The sequence below is a fragment of the Prionailurus bengalensis genome, chromosome B4 (genome assembly GCF_016509475.1).
Source record: "Prionailurus bengalensis isolate Pbe53 chromosome B4, Fcat_Pben_1.1_paternal_pri, whole genome shotgun sequence".
NCBI lineage: Eukaryota > Metazoa > Chordata > Mammalia > Carnivora > Felidae > Prionailurus > Prionailurus bengalensis.
The window spans coordinates 137,281,255-137,296,690 of record NC_057358.1 but is presented as its reverse complement, the minus strand read 5'-3'; the positions used below and the strand labels follow the sequence as shown (position 1 = coordinate 137,296,690).

At 60.5% G+C, this 15,436-nt stretch overlaps 1 protein-coding gene across 1 annotated transcript in view; it reads right to left on the bottom strand.

Moving 5' to 3' along the window:
* Positions 1-13,806, bottom strand: part of PRR5 (proline rich 5) — a 45,306-nt gene extending 31,500 nt beyond the window's left edge. Inside the window, exon 1 of the mRNA XM_043562871.1 lies at positions 13,461-13,806. The gene's annotated coding sequence lies outside the window, so the exon portion shown is untranslated. The remainder of the gene's footprint in view (positions 1-13,460) is intronic.
* Between the last annotated feature and the right edge of the window lie 1,630 nt (positions 13,807-15,436).

The following is a 15,436-nucleotide window of genomic DNA, read 5'->3' as shown; positions in this document are numbered from 1 at the left end:
GCCCGTGCCCAAAGTCACAGTCAGCGAGTGGCCGAGCGGAAGCTGGAGCCGGGCCAGCTTGGGGGTGAGGGGGTGGACGGCCGCCAGCCCCGTCACTGTCACCGTCACCGAAGCTGTCCTCAGCTGGCCTGCGCCTTGCCCACTCCCAGGCACTGCCTGCTCTGAGCGGGGGTGCTTCTGCCCCCCGGTGGCGAAGGCTGGTGCTCTCCAAAGCTGGCTGGGAAAGTCTGTCCAGCACCCTGGGGTCTTGGGCACCGGGAGCCGCGGGAGGAGTGCCGGCTCATCCCTCCCTTCTCGGGGACGGACAGGGATGGTGACACGCCTGCCCCACGAGGGGGTGAGGTGGGATGAGACAATTCAGCTGTCACCACGGGTCGGTTATGGCCGCACGGCACAAAGACTCCCGAGTCAGGGCCGCCAGGTTGGTCGTCTCTGACGGCTTTGCAACGCGCCGTTCTCAGTGACCCTCCCGAGGCCGGACGGCAGGCCGTCCTCCAGGGCGGGATGGGCGTCGGGCCGGTCAGGAGCGACACGTGTTATCTTTCATGAGTGGGGGGGGGGGGGCTCACGGGGGTTCCCGCTTGCCAAGCCCGGGGTGCGTGGGTCCTGCCCTCAAGCCACTCCAGAGGAAATGTCCCTCTGGTGGCCTTAGAGCAGCGCTCGACTATTATTACTCCCGTTTCACAGATGTGGACACTGAGGCCGAGTGGGGTTAAGTTGCCTGCTCAGGGGTTGTCGGCTGGGAAGGGTTGGAGCTGGGATGCGGTGCTACTGGAGAGACAAAACCCACCTCCCCAGTGCTTTAATAAACACTGCAGATGCATTTATTGAACACCTACTACATGCCAGCCCCCGTTCGAGGCGAATACAGCAGGGGACAAGAAAGACGCGGTCTCTGCCATCATGGGGGGAGCTCCCGTCCTGTCTGACGTCTCCTAACATCTTCGTGTGCCCCTCAAGTCCACTCTCTACCCACTGGGCCCCCAGCCCCCCATCCCACGCCACCAGGACCCCATCTGGGGCTCTTCCCCAAGCTGGCGGTCTCTGCCCTCTGCTCTCAGAACACTCCCCCTCCTCTTGCTCTGGATCCTGTTCTAGAGGCGGGTGAGGGGGGGTCCGATCAGCAGAGGCCCCCTGTCTCCAACACCACGAGCCCCTAAACCCATTCGCGGGACTCTCTCTCCAAACCTCACGTTCCCATCGGCGAACGAGGTCTTGAACAACCAGTTCCCCGGACCCTTCCCGGGGAAGGCGTTGTATAACCCTCGTCCTGGTCTATAAATAGGTGCCCGGGGCGCGGTGAGCGTAAAGGCAGAGCAGAAGTGTGGTACAGTGGAGCTGGTAGGTTGCACAGTCCCCCCCAAAACCGGGGCGGCTCCCTGCCGGGCCACCTCCTCTGCCAGCCTCTCAACCTCCTGGAGCCTCGTCTCCTCGGATGAACACAGAAAGGGGGGGGGGGGGTAAAACCACGCACCTCCCAGCGTGAGCGTGAGGGTACGGTGAGAGCAGTGACCGCGGACGATGCTTTCGGAGCACTCGCTACGGGCCGGGCACGTCGTGGTGCTCATCCCCGACTTCCCCAGCAATGTTAGACGGAGGCAGCCACCCACGTCATCCCAGTCTATAGGGGAGCCAGCCGGGGCCCCGGAAGGTTAAGTGACCGGTCCAAGGTCACGCAGCCAGGCCAGGACTCCAACGCAGGCTGCCCGCACGCCACGTCAGCGCATTGATGACCTTCGCGAACGAGGCAGCGGGCCCAGCACAGAGCAGGCCTGGAATGAAGAGCAGCTGCTGCTGTTTCGTGTGCACGTAGTCACCGTCACGTCTAGAGGCTACGTCGGCAGCCTGCAGGGTGGGGGGAGGCGAGCCACCGCCACCCAGGTGCCCGCCCCTCCCAGCCTCCTCCAAGGAGAAGGACCCCGACGGCCCCATCCAGCGCCGCAGACTTGACTCGGGTACAGACAGAGCAATCTGCCTGCTGGGCTGAGTCCTGGGGACGGTTTCCAGACTGCTCTCCTGTCGTGGGTACAGTTGTGTCCCCCAGAAAGACACGATGCAGTTCCTAAGTCCTGGCACCTGTGAACGTGAACTCGTGTGGACACAGGGTCTTTGCAGATGTGACCAAGTTGAGGCAGGGTCATACTGGAGGAGGGCGGACCCCACCCTACGTCCCGTGACGAGTGTCCTTATGAGAAGGACACGAGATGGCCACAGAGGGAGGACGGCCACGGGAAGACAGGCGGACTGGAGGGATGTGGCCACAAGCCAAAGAGAGCCGAGAAGGGACAAGGAAGGACGCTGAGCCCATGCTGACACCTTGATTTCAGACTTCTGGCCCCTAGAACCGCGAGAGAGTACGCTTCCGACGCGAGCCCTCCGCTTTGCGGTCATTCGGGAAGGCAGACCGAGGACGCTACTGCATCGCCTGCCCCCGGGGCCCTGGCTTTGACCTCACGTCCGGGAACCCCGCGTCCGCGCGTGGAAAGGTCGGGCCCCAGCGCCAGCACACCGGAGACCCCTTCGTTCCCCTGCCCCTGCTTTTTTCCAGCAGGAACACGCAAACCCCAGGAGATGGGGTGGCGAGCGGTAACTTCTGCCCAAAGCACCGCACTCCGGCCCCGAACGCTAACGGCATGCCCCATGGACTCACTGCTGGCTGCTCCGCGGACATTTCCCGACCCGAACGTCTGTAGCAACTCCGGAGGTCAGGCCCCGTGATCATCCCCACTACGCAGATGTGTAGACTGAGGCCCCGCAGGACAGAGCTGGATGGGACGGGGCTTGACTTCCGGCTTTTTTTTTTTCTTTTTTAATTTTTTTTTTTCCAACGTTTATTTATTTTTGGGACAGAGCGAGACAGAGCATGAACGGGGGAGGGGCAGAGAGAGAGGGAGACACAGAATCGGAAACAGGCTCCAGGCTCTGAGCCATCAGCCCAGAGCCCGACGCGGGGCTCGAACTCCCGGACCGCGAGATCGTGACCTGGCTGAAGTCGGACGCTTAACCGACGGCGCTACCCAGGCGCCCCATTGACTTCCGGCTTTATTTCTCCCTAAGGCACCCCCACCCCCGCTGCCTTGGCTAGCGGCCTTGTCTTAGCAGAATCCTCGGGAAGAACAGCTTCTCGGGACATCAGAACTCACGCTGGTAACGAAAAGACCCGGGAGGAGCAGCCTGAGAGGACGGGCAGGCGTGGTGCGGGACTGGGGGGTCCTCGGGACGTGTTTTTGCACTCACCGCTGCCTCGTTACCCTTCGTTACCCTTCCAGGCAGCTCCCAAGGCCCTGGGAGTTACTAGTCCCAGGCGGGAATTCAGATCCAGCAGGGTATGTAGAAAACGGTGGCATCCGAACTTGGCCTGCATTCTTGACTTTGTCAATAAAGCCCAAAGAGCCCCGTGAGAAGATGACATTGGGCCGTCTGGACTCTGCCAAGTCCAGGGCTCCGCCCTCGGAGGAAGGGGGCGACCACCCAGGATGGCGTTCCATGCGCCATTTCCCCGCTCCTGTAAGAATGCGGTTCAAAAAGCCCACGAAGGGATGGACTGTTTTCTTTTTTAAAGTTTATTTATTTATTTATTGAGAGAGAGAGGGAGAAAGAGAGGACGTGGGGGAGGGGCAGAGACAGGGAGAGAGAGAGAATCCCAAGCAGGCTCCACACTGTCAGCACAGAGCCCGACGTGGGGCTCGAACCCACAAACCGTGAGATCATGACCTGAGCCGATGATATCAAGAGGTGGCCGCTTAACCGACGGAGCCCCCCCGCCAGGCGTCCCAGGGACAGATTTAAGGCAGGAGAAAGTACAGCTGAGATTCACTGGAGGGTGGGCCCGGCCCACGTATCCCCACCGTAACCCTGCTCGAGGGGCAGCCTCACCCCTGCAGGTGGACCCTGACGTCCCAGAGCCTGATGTCACCCGCAGGGTCACAGGCTGGCGAGGGGCAGGGCCAGCGTGGACACTGGGGTGCCTTTCCAGTCCCTGGCTTCCCGCAGTGGTGGACCGTGGACGGAATTCATCCGCCTGGAGGCCAGGACCTTCCGCACCTGAAGTCTGGACAGGCACAGCTCCCCTGCCATCTTCCCAGCCCCTGCCAGGCCGTCAAGCACAGGTCCCATGCCCGCGCCCACGGCTTGCCACCCCTCTGGGCCCTCGAGCCCCTGTAGGCTCAGGACTCCCCCCCCCCCCCCGCCTGCCCCCAGACACGGACGCAGAGCCTTCCAGAACCCAGCTTACTGCCAGCACACCCCCTCGCTCCCCAGAGGCGATCTGCCCCTCCAGCTTGGAGACTTCAGACGAAGCCCTCTGCCTGCAAGATTTCCAAATATCCAGGCTCAGAGTCCAGGACCCTCCACAATCTGGGCACAGACTTTCGTTCCTTCCGTTTCTGCTTCGTGCCCCACGGAGTCCCTCCAGGCCCCTTTCTGCCACCAACCTCCAACCAGAAGACAAAGTGACTGCTTATTCTCCAGACTTTCTACCTGCTTCCAGCCCCTGGGACTTCAGCCAGGCGCTGCCCTTCCCCCCCCCGGGGTGGCCTTCCTCCCTTTCCTCCAACTAACTCCTTCTTCAGCGATCGTAATCGCAATAATGCTGCTGCTGCCGATGTGGATGCTGTAGGGTGTCTTGATTCAAGGCATCGGCTGCGGAGCCAGAAGACTGCCTGGGCTGGGTTGTGGCTTCACCACCTCGGGCTGACTGCTTCCGTTTCCCTGGGCCTCAGTTTCCTCGTCTGTAAAATGACAACCATAATAACACCTTCCTCCCTGGGAGATCTCAAGGCTGAAAAAACATGTCCAGAGACGCGAAGCGGGCCAGGCGCACGGCAGGGGCTCGTCAGTACTGGCCGTCCTCCCTCTGCCTCGCGTTCGGATCTCGGGACAGGGCCGGCCTCCTCTAGCCCACTGGGCGTTGGCTGAGGCCGAGGGGGCGGCCTGCAGAGGGTAGAGGTGCGAGCTATGTGCCTGGTAGACAGACAAGGACTTTCTTGACCTGACTTTGTTCGGGCTCTTTGAGCCCTCTGCTGGACGAGGCCCTTCCTTGGGCTTCTCCTCTCTCTCTCTCTCTGTCTCTCTCTCTCTCTGTCTCGTCTTGTCCTTGCAGGATCCAGTGTGAGCAAAAATCCTGCTAGGTCAGTTTCGTCCAACTCCCCCCCTCCCCCCATGTCTTATACGCCGTGGCCTGCCTTCAGCGAGAATTCCCTTCAGCAGGTCACCGAGAGTGTCCCTTATCCCACATGCTTCCTCCCCGAGTACCTTCCCCCCCGACTGCCCCCGGCCCTGCTCCTCGCCTATAAATCCCCACTCATCCTTGTCGGCCGGGGAGTTGAGTCTAATTTCTCTTCCCCACTGAACGCCTCTGTCCACAACTAGGAAACACATAAGCTCGGCCAAACTCAGCTTTTTTAGGGCCCGTCTGGCCGTGGAATCTGATCCACCGCGGCGTGAGGCTATTCAGAGCCCTGGTCTACCCCACTCGGTATAGATCTGGTGCGGAAACGGTCCCCGGGATGCCGCCCTGGTGCCTCCAGCAGGGCATCATCGGGTTGAGAGGGAATCACAAGTCACATCTGGCCCTGAGGGTGCCCGCTAAGGGCCACAGGACTCGCACCGGACTCCAGAGATGGCCTACAACGTAGCAGGAGCCTCGGAGACAGGCTCTGGAAAGTGCTTGGCAAGAAGCAGTAATCCCTGGGGGGGCATTACGATTATTTTGCGTTGACCACTTAAAGGCCGAGAGGCTGGACAATTCAAGGAATGGCCACAACCTGAGAGCTCTCTCCCTCCACAGCTGCTAGGAACGCTGCATAACAAAATTACACACGTCTTCTTTTTATTTATTTTTTTAACATTTATTCATTTTTGAGAGTCAGAGTGTGAACAGGGGAGGGGCAGAGAGAGAGGGAGACCCAGAATCGGAAGCAGGCTCCAGGCTCTGAGCCGTCAGCCCAGAGCCGGACGCGGGGCTCGAACTCACGGACCGCGAGATCGTGACCTGAGCCGCAGTCGGACGCTCAACCGACAGAGCCACCCGGGCACCCCTACACGCATTTTCTAGATGGGTAACTGAGCTGGTAAGAAAGTGAGGTGCATCACCAGGACCCAGAATGATGATACTAATATTATCACTAAGATAGCCTTATCACCTCACTTCTATCGTATTTAATTATTGATTCTCCTGAAGGCCAGAATAGTGCTTGAAAGACGCAGTGATTCAACGGGGAGGGACATTCTCAGTGCCTCAATGCATCGGGCCGTCTAGCACTGGCCACAACCTCAGTCAGGGCTGTCCCCATTTCACAGATGAGGAAACTGAGCCCTTCCCGTGCTGGCAGAGCGGGGATCCAAGCCCCGGGTAGTCTGGCTCCCGGGTCTGTATTCGTCGCTCGTTTGCGCTCTAATCAGCAAGATGGTTGAGTCACAGGAAGAGGCCTGTGTGGCAGGGAGAGGGCGTTGAGACAGAGGGTAAAGCCAGCAGTCAGGAGAGGGGAGACACTGAGCAAGCAGGCTGATGGCGGAGGTAACTGACCTCTTCACACAAAGCCAGGGGCCACGCCCCTAATAAATGGGTAGCCGGGGAAAAAGATCCCTGAGAAAGAGGGATGACAAAGAAAACCTGTGTGTGTCCCCCTGAGCTCAAGGGAGAAAAGAAAAAGCATGAGAGTCTCCTAGAATCTATGGCCCTGCATCTGGATGAGGTTTGACGGGGCTGGTGACAGCCGGGGGCTACCCGCCAGAGCCGTCTTAAAGGTATCCTGGAGGGGCAGGCCCCCCCAAGCCAGGCCAGGTGTCCACAGGTAACTCCCGGCTGGAAATACACTCAAGACCTCAATGACACGGTGCACAAGGAAACAGGCCACCAGGAGGGAAGGACAGCACACATGACCGAACTCCCGAGAGCTTGAGCCAAGAAACTCTTGGAAAGAGCCAAGTCCCGTGCATTTGCTCAGCGTAGTCAAAGGGATACGAGAAAGCAAGACCGGAACAAGCTGTTATCAGAGCCAGCTGCCTTCTAGGAAGCCGGCGTCCCGGGCAGGGGACGGGGCTCAGTGGTCCCAGCTTCCTGGGCACCCCCCTAGGTGCGTGAGGGGACAGGACCACGCAGTCTCACTGTCGACTCCCCCGCCGTCCTTCCTCGACGGACCGCAGTCTGCGGAAAGGTCCCAGCCGACTCCAGGGCCCGGGGAGCCTGCTGAGCTGGGGTCCCGGAGTCCCTGGGGTTTTCAGGTTCTGTGACCCCCCCGAGACTGTCTGCAAAACTCCTTTTGCCTTTGGCCGGGGTGAGGGGTTCTCTGAAAGGTGAAGGTGAGGGATGAGCATGGCCCACGGGAACGGAGCATCCGCGGTACCCGAACATTTGGAGGAGGGAGAGCATTGTTTGCGTACGAAACTACGCAGGCCTCTGTTACAGACTAAGGTGAAACCCTTGTGCCTTCTGTAGATGACGCGGGAGGCTTCGGCCATCTCAAGGTGACGGGACCTCATTGGGTCTCCAGCAAACCTCCTGAGGATGCCCTCTTCCCTCTCCCCTGCAGTTAGCAGAGCCTGAGGACCCGGTTCCAGATGCCGCGTCCTCGGATTAAGCCCAGCCCGTCCACAGGAACACCGAGGATGCTGCTCTGCTCGTCACACGGGGACCCCTGTATGAGGGCTCCTAGAAGGTCATCCCTTGGGTCTCATTACCAGGAAAACCTGTGCTCTCATCTTAAGGGTTCGCTCGAGTCCAACATCACTCCATATCTCACAGGTACACCGGACCTCCTGGCAGGTTTTTTGGTTTTTTTTTTTTAAATCTGGGTGCGTCTGGATGATGATTCTAGAACAACACTATGGCACGTATCACCTTAGGAGCATTTTTCATAGAGCCAGGCTCGCCCAAGGGAGAGGCGCATACAATCACATCACTGCCATCCACTCTCCGCAGGTATCAGCATTCCTGCCTTACAGACGGGCTGAGGAAGCTGTTCCTGTCGAGGCCATGTTCCCCCGGGGGCACACAGGGAGTCAGGGAGAGCGGCAGGCCACTTCCCCAGGTGGCCCCCGCAGCAGGGGGGCCCCTTCCTGGGGCTGGAGGGGGCAGGTTGGGGAAGCTAACCACTTCCAGAGGAGTCTGGAGGGAAGGGACCTTCTCCCACGGTCCCCTGAGGTCCCTGAGCCCCTCAGCTCTCCTTCGTGCTCCCCTCCTCACACACCCGTCTAGGGCTCCCACACTCCCCTTGTCCGTTGACGCGCTTTAACTGGTGTCTAAGAAAGGCATTTAGCCAAAACCACCTGGTCCTCCTTTCCTACAAGAAAGGCCCTTTCAACACCATAGAAGCAGGAAGAAACCAGAGTCAGGCTTCCCAGGGAAGGACGCCGGGCCGCCCGGTTCCAACATCGCCTCCCAGGCCCCCCTCGCTCCTCCGTTTCCCACAGGAAGCCATGCGCAAGGGCTCCATTTTACAGGTGGGGAGACCGAGGCCTCAGGCAGGGGTGGGACACACGGGCCACCCACCAGCAGGACTGTCCTGACGTGTGGGGAAACGGAGGAGGACTTGCTGAGGTCCCACCGGGTGGCCCGGCACCCACCTCCCTCCCTCGCGGGGCCGCCCTACCAGTAAGAATTCCCGCCCGGTTTTCCGGGGAGCAGGCTGCAGGGCACGGGGCACTGGCCAGCCCCGGGTGCCGGAGGCAGTGGGTGGAGGACGGTGATTGCCCCGGGGGGGTCCTGAAGAGCCCTCAGCAGCTGTGACATTTTAAACAGGCCTGGAAGGGGGAGCTTGCCCAGCGGTGGGGCGATTGGTGGGCCACACCATCAGTAGGGGCCGGCCTTGTGCTCAGCAGCTCCCCCCGCCCGACGTAATCTCCCAGCAGCTCCCCCTGAGAGGCTGTGGGGGGGGGGAAGGTGACCCTAGGGGCCTCCTGAAGGCCTTCAGGGGCCCCTGAAGCCAGGGGAGGGTGAAGGGCGTTCCAAGGGATGCAGTGTGGTGAAAAGGGACGCGACCAGACCAGACGGGCAGTCTGGATGCTGGGGGGGAGAGTGGGCGCCATGCTGCCGGCCTTGGGGTGCGTGAAGGTTTCAGGACGGGCGCCACCTGGGGTTCAGAACTCTGGAGTTCGTGGGTTAGCTCTGCTCCCCTCCGCTCCCTGCCCTGCAGGCCCAGCCAGCCCCCAGGCTCTGGTTCCACCATCACCAGCCCTGAAAACGTGCGCATGTCACGTGGGGGTGATGCCAGGACCAGAAATGGCGGAAAGGGTCACGGATGTGACCTTTGGGCATCCCCTCCCACCGCGATGCTGAGATGAGGCCAGGCCCACAGCTCGGGCTCTGTGAGCACTGGGGTGGGGGGCCCACATGGCTCGCCTAGCTGAAAAGCCCCAGGCCCTGTCCCCAGCCTGCCCCTCTGACCCAGGCCCTCCTGGACCTGTGTCAATTTGGGAACCCCTTGTCCGTGGGCAGGTCTCACGGCTGGCCTCAGACCCAGGCCCTCTGGGGACCCAAGGGCACTGATGTAGTCAACCCAGCCCTGGTCTCCCGCTGCTCATCTGCTGTCCTTTGAGCCTCAGTCTCTTGATCCGTAAGACAGGAAACCAGGGAACGGCAGGAGCCCCCTCCCCACCTGCTCTCTCGCGGGCTCTCCTCCTCTGGGTGCTGGGCATGGGAGGACGGCTCTGCCCAGTCACCCTGCCTGGTCCCCAAGGGGGCCCTCGTTCCGGTCTTGGTGGTTTCCGGTTTTGCATAACCAGGGCTTTGGCTCTTTCTCTGTGGTTCCCAGTATGGGTGGCAGATAACGTGGGGACGGAGGTGAGATATCTGTACCCAGGAACTGAGGCTGCCCGGGGACCTTGGGGCACCTTCAACCTCAACGATTTCCCCAGACCGGGGGACAGGTAACAGGAAGGGGTCTCGGGGCCCCTCGGACCACAGGGATGAGACAAGAGGGTGGGGTTGTAAGCTCCCAGCCCCTTGCAGGTACCCCCAGGCTGTCAGCTCTGGCGATATCTGCGAGGAGAGGAAAAGGGGGGGTCAGGAGCCTCCTGAACAAATGAAAGTCAAGGTCAACATTCTGATGAAAGGCGCTGTCCTTGGAGGCCGGGCGCAGTTCCCGTGCACATACCTGGCCTTCCCTCTACCTGGAAAGACCTTCCTCTAAGCCTGGCTTGGTTGGTCAACTCCTATTCATCCTGCAAAACCCTGCCCGGGGTGACCTCCCCCAGCAAAGTCTTCTCCACGAGCCCCACCACCCTGCCTGTGCGAGCGCATCTGGGGGACGGCACTGCCCAGGCTTCCCGCCACCACGGGCACATTCCCCAGGAGGTTGAGAGTGAGATCCCTCACTCCCGAGGACATGCTCCTTCCTGACTCTTTCCTTAGCTGGCTCCTGTGGCCACAAGTACTACGTAGGACGCACCACACGTGGGGTCTGCCTCCACAGCATTCCCGGGTGGGCGGGCCCCTAACAGCCTCAGTCGGCACCGAGGACCCAGGGCCGTGAGGGCAAAGCCGTGAGCCGTCTACTCTTCCCTCCTTTTCATTCAGAGACAACCTCTTGAGAACCTAGCGCATGCCAGGCCCTGAGCTAAGTGCTGGAGCTGAGCCTGGCCTTGGCCAAGTCTTTCACCCCGGGCCAGCCTCGGTGTCTATCTGGCCATCATAACTGCTCTGGGAGGGAGACACAATGTTGGGAGGCAGGGAGGAGTCCCTATTTTATAACGGGAGGCCTTCACTGGGCACACTGCAGCGTCTAGAGCCCAGCATCCAGGGGGCCCGGCCCACCCCACCTTGTCCGTCCAGCTGCAAATGGGGGGAGGGGACCCTCACCCTCTCCTGGCGGAGGGAGGGAAGGGTGGTGGGCTCTGAAAGGGGCCTGGACAGGCCTCTTCCTCCTCCCTCCTCTCCTCTTGTCCCCCACTGCCCACGGCACCTGTTAGCAAACAGGCAGGAAAGAGTCGTCTGACTCCAGACATTCTCAGCCCCCGACCGTCCAACACCAGGGCCCGCAGTCTCCTGGAGGGCCTCCTTGGCCTTGGGGCCAACAGACCAAGGGGATGGCCTCCGACGTTGACAGTCAGCATGGAGGCCTTTTCTCTTCACGCTCACCTGTGCTGGCCCCGCCCCCTCAGTGACTCGGTGGGCAGATGCGTTCCCTGCCTGCCTCGGCGGCAGGGGCCCGCTGCTCTCAGGGCTCTCTCTGGGTGACCTCGTGAAATCAAACTCATTTCCCTCTGGAAATGAGTTCCCTCTGGCCTTGAACCTGTGGGTTCACTCCGTCCCCAAGGTGGCTCCCGTCCCCTAACCAGCCACCCTGGGTGATGCTCTGACCACAGACTACAGAACCAGTCCCAGCAAGGAGTCGGCATGGTGAGCTTTAAGATTTGTTCTATGAATGAGTGGTGACTGATGTCACTTTCTAATCCCCTCTCTGCAGATGACACAGCAGAGGCCCCGGAGGCTCAGGGACAAGCAAGGGGTACGAGAAAGATGCTCCAAGTTGGGCCCCGGGGACAAACAGACCTGGGTTCAATGTACACCTGTGACTCGGCCTCAGTTTCCCCATTCTGTGAAATGGGGACACAGCAGTGCCTGCCTCACAAGGTTGGGTGAGGATCTCATGGGTTCCTCCGTGCAAAGTGCCTCCCCCAGTGGCAGCCTAGTGGGTGGAGCGTTCAGGGCTCAGGGGGTGCAGGGGGTGATGCTCTTGGGGTGGGGGGCACCCCTCCCCATCACTCAGGATCCAGTCCAGCCCTCTCCTTCAGGGTCTCCCCATCCCTCCATCACCTTTCCCCGGGACTCCAGCCACACAGCACTCACTGGCCTAGCACACCTGCCTCCCCGGCAAACCCACCTCCAGCAAGGCGCCAGCTATGCAAGGCTGAGGCGGGAGTCCTCTGGGCCTCCCTCTGTGATAGCTCCATTGCACCTTGGGTCTGTGTCCCATCAGCCTCCCTCATCAGACTACATCATGCCAGTCTGATGGAGAGCCAGACCCAGCAGGCAGGAGCTGCGGCTTCATGGCATTTGCCTCCCAGGGTTTAACACGTGCCTCTCAACACACGTGCAAAGCCACCGAATGAACACCCATGAACACGCCCGGCCACCTGCCTGCTTCCCTCGGTCAAATAAATGCTGGGTTTGCAGAATGGACGTGGGGCCTGACAGATGGGGTGAGTCGCTTGGGGTCGCACGGCTCCAAGAGGAGGGACTCTGGCCGGGAGGCCAGCTCTCCTGACCCCTGAGGTTCTGCAATGCCGCCCCCATCCCCGGCACTGCCTGTCTCTCTCCTGGCCCCAGAAATCCTGACTGTCCAGCTGAACATCCATTGTCTCTGAAGGTCAGGAAAACGGAGGCCCCGTCTGCAGACTGTAAATGCACTGAGTTTCCTCACAAAGCACACCTTACAGCTTTTCTCCTGTCCCTTACCACATGTTTCTAAAACCCCACCTTGCCCCAGGGGGGGGGGCGGGGGATGCAGAGCAGCCTAGAAGGCTTCCTGGAGGAGGAGGGCCTTGAAGAACCAACAGAAGCCCTCGGTGAAGGTGAAGACAGACAGGAAAAGAGTTCTGGGCAGAGGAACCCAGGAAAGGCGGAGAGCAACTAGCCACATACAATCTGACCTGCGTGCATGCGCACGCAGTGAGGGGCGACGCCGGCCCAGGGCCACGCGTCGCCTGGCTCCCTCTTTTAGCCGTGGTGGCGAGCATGGCTCCAGGACTGGAGCTTCCGTTCAGAACTCCACGGACAGACGGCTCAGCCAGGCCCCCGGGCACCAGCTTCTGGTTACTCCCCGGGAGAGCTGACCGCAAAGCCTGCTGGGGCCTCTCTGGAAACAAGACCTGGTCCAAAGGCCGATGAACGCCTATCCGGCCGATGTGCACATGTGACGAAGGACAAGGACACAGGCGTGATCTTCACCGGAGAAGGCAGAGTTTAGCCCCAATTCGCCAGCGGGCACGAGGCTCAGAGATGCGGAGCGAGCTGCCCGGTTCACCCAGCAGGTGCGTGAGCAGAAGAGCTGGCCCAGGTGCTGAAGCCAGCCCTCTCCGGTTCCACGCCCCCCACCCCGTCCCCGGGGCGTCAGTGTCCCCCCACCGGTCCACGGACGGTAGGACGCTGGCCTCTGGACAGTGCACCCAGAAGACGTTTTATGAATGAGTGAACAAAAGAATCTGAAATCCTTGCTCTTTCTCCCCCCACCACCCGCCAGCAGGAAGGAGCCATCTGCCACTGTGTTTTGTTGTCACTCTGAAAATCAAAAGCGCAAACCCAGAGTCACAGCTCCGTGTCGCATCAGGTCGGACAGACACCCCAGCCCCTGATGCCAGGCTGGAGCTCAGTTTGGCCTCACGGGCGGACAGACGAAGACCAAAATCCCACTCAGCCACCAGCCCCTGGAGACCTGACCCACTGCAACCCACCCCCCCGGCCCCTGCTCTGAGCCTTGGTATTCCCACCACCGAATGGAGGTGCCAGGGGACCCACCTACCTTGCTGGCTGCCGTGAGGACTAAGGAGAAGGGACCCTGCAGGGGTGAGTGCAGGGGGGGATCCCGGCCCGCTGGCCTCCTCTGCCTGTGACCTTGGCCGCTGGGGAGGCTCTGGAACCCTCTGCACTAACTGCGCCCGATGCCCTGGTCCTGTGGGCAGCTGAATGGCTTACCCATTATGAGGCACCCACACGGCCAAAGGGCAGAGGGGCCAGCGAGGGCGCGGGCAGGTGGCTCACTGGGCTCCCCCGTGACTCAGCAAGACTCAGGGAGGCTGCTGGTGTAGGGGTGGGAGCTGCCCCTGGCCATACCCTGTGCAGGGAAGCCCAGCTGCCGCTGTTTCTGATAAATATTTTATCACTGCTCACAGAGCGGTCCCCGGGAAGGCACCCCTTCCTGCCCGGACAGGAGGACGTGGCTGGGTCGGGTGCGGGGTGGGGTCAGGAGCCCAGACGGCTAGCTCATTCAGGTCAGCACAGCTCAGCCAATGCCCCCTGAGCCCCACCCACACTCTGCCCCACGCCGTGCTGGGTGCTGGGCTCAGCCCTGCCCCGGGGACAGCACCCACGTTCTTCTCCACCACGCCCAGCGTACCGGCCCCCTGCCCTTTGGCCCAGTCAAACGGTCCATCCTGCTGGCCCGGTGACAGTGCTACCTCCTCCGGGAAGCATTCCTGATGCTCCCTTCTTACTGTGTGACCTTGGGCAGGGCCGTCACACTCTCTGGGACTGTTTCTAAAATGGAAGGGATGACCCCCCCCCCCCGGGGGGAACAAGGTGAAATTATACAAATGAAGGGTCTCCCAGTGCGTCGCCCACATGGGCACCTTCCATTTGGAGGGAGCTGAACATCAAGAATCCAGTCAATAAATATTACTGAGCGAGTCTCAGGGTGGGACACAGGGACATACGGAGCCTGGCCCCTGTTCGCAGGGGTCCGTGACTTTACTGGGGACACAGGACCTAAATAATAACACTCCTACTGCTAATAACAGCAACCACAACCACACAACAGTAATAAGAGCTGCCATGGTTCAAGCCCCTGCCAGATAGGCGACATCACACCCCCCCGTTTATGTCCCCAGTAGCCCTGTGCCGTGCGGTTCTTACCCCCATTTCATAACAGAGCGGAAGCCACAGCTCCCCGTCTCTCCATCCTTGGGCCTCCCGGCACCCCTAACCCAGCATGGCCAAAGCCAAGCTCGGGGTCTTCTCCCAGCCTTCCCTCTCCACGCTGAGTCTACCGTCCCAAGGATCACCCGCCACCTACTGATGTCTGAGACCGATAATCCTGGGGGGGGGGGTCTCTTAAGGTAGTGAGCTCCCTGTCACAGGAGATAATCAAGCAGGGGCATCATGCCTATCATCAATAAGTGGCCTCACTGGTTGGCTTTCAGTCCATCTCACTCAGACCCAAAGGCTTGACCAGCTGTGTGACCTTAGACCAGAGACTGACCTCTCTGTGCCTCGCCTTCCCCATCTGTACAATGGGCTCATACGATGGCCTCGGAGGGTGAAATGAGGGCAAATATGTAAACTTGCAAGCTGTCTTCCAAGCGCATCTCAAGGGCTGCCTGTGTGTTGACTGTTATTAGTTCGTAGCTTTACCTTACTCCCCCCCCCCCCAATCCCTTCCCGGGAACCAAGCAGGGTGGGAATCAAAATTTCCATTTCACAGATTTGAAAAGCGAGGCACAGAGAATAACCCCTCAGACTCAAAGGGTCTGTGGTAGAACCAGAACCAGAATGTGGGTCTTCTGGTGCTGAACGGGGGCCACCCTCCCAGCCTGGGTCCTCCCTCCCCACGGTCTTTCCTCCCGGGCTCTCTTCTGGGCTCCAGGCAGGCCGGTTTTGCTGGAGAAACTGCTTTGGCAACACACAGAAGGTTCTTAACCAGTTCAGCTGATGGCACAGAAAGCAAAGCCTTAAGAACCTTCCGGAAAATGAGCAAGACTTCTGCTGGGGTCAGAGGAGCCC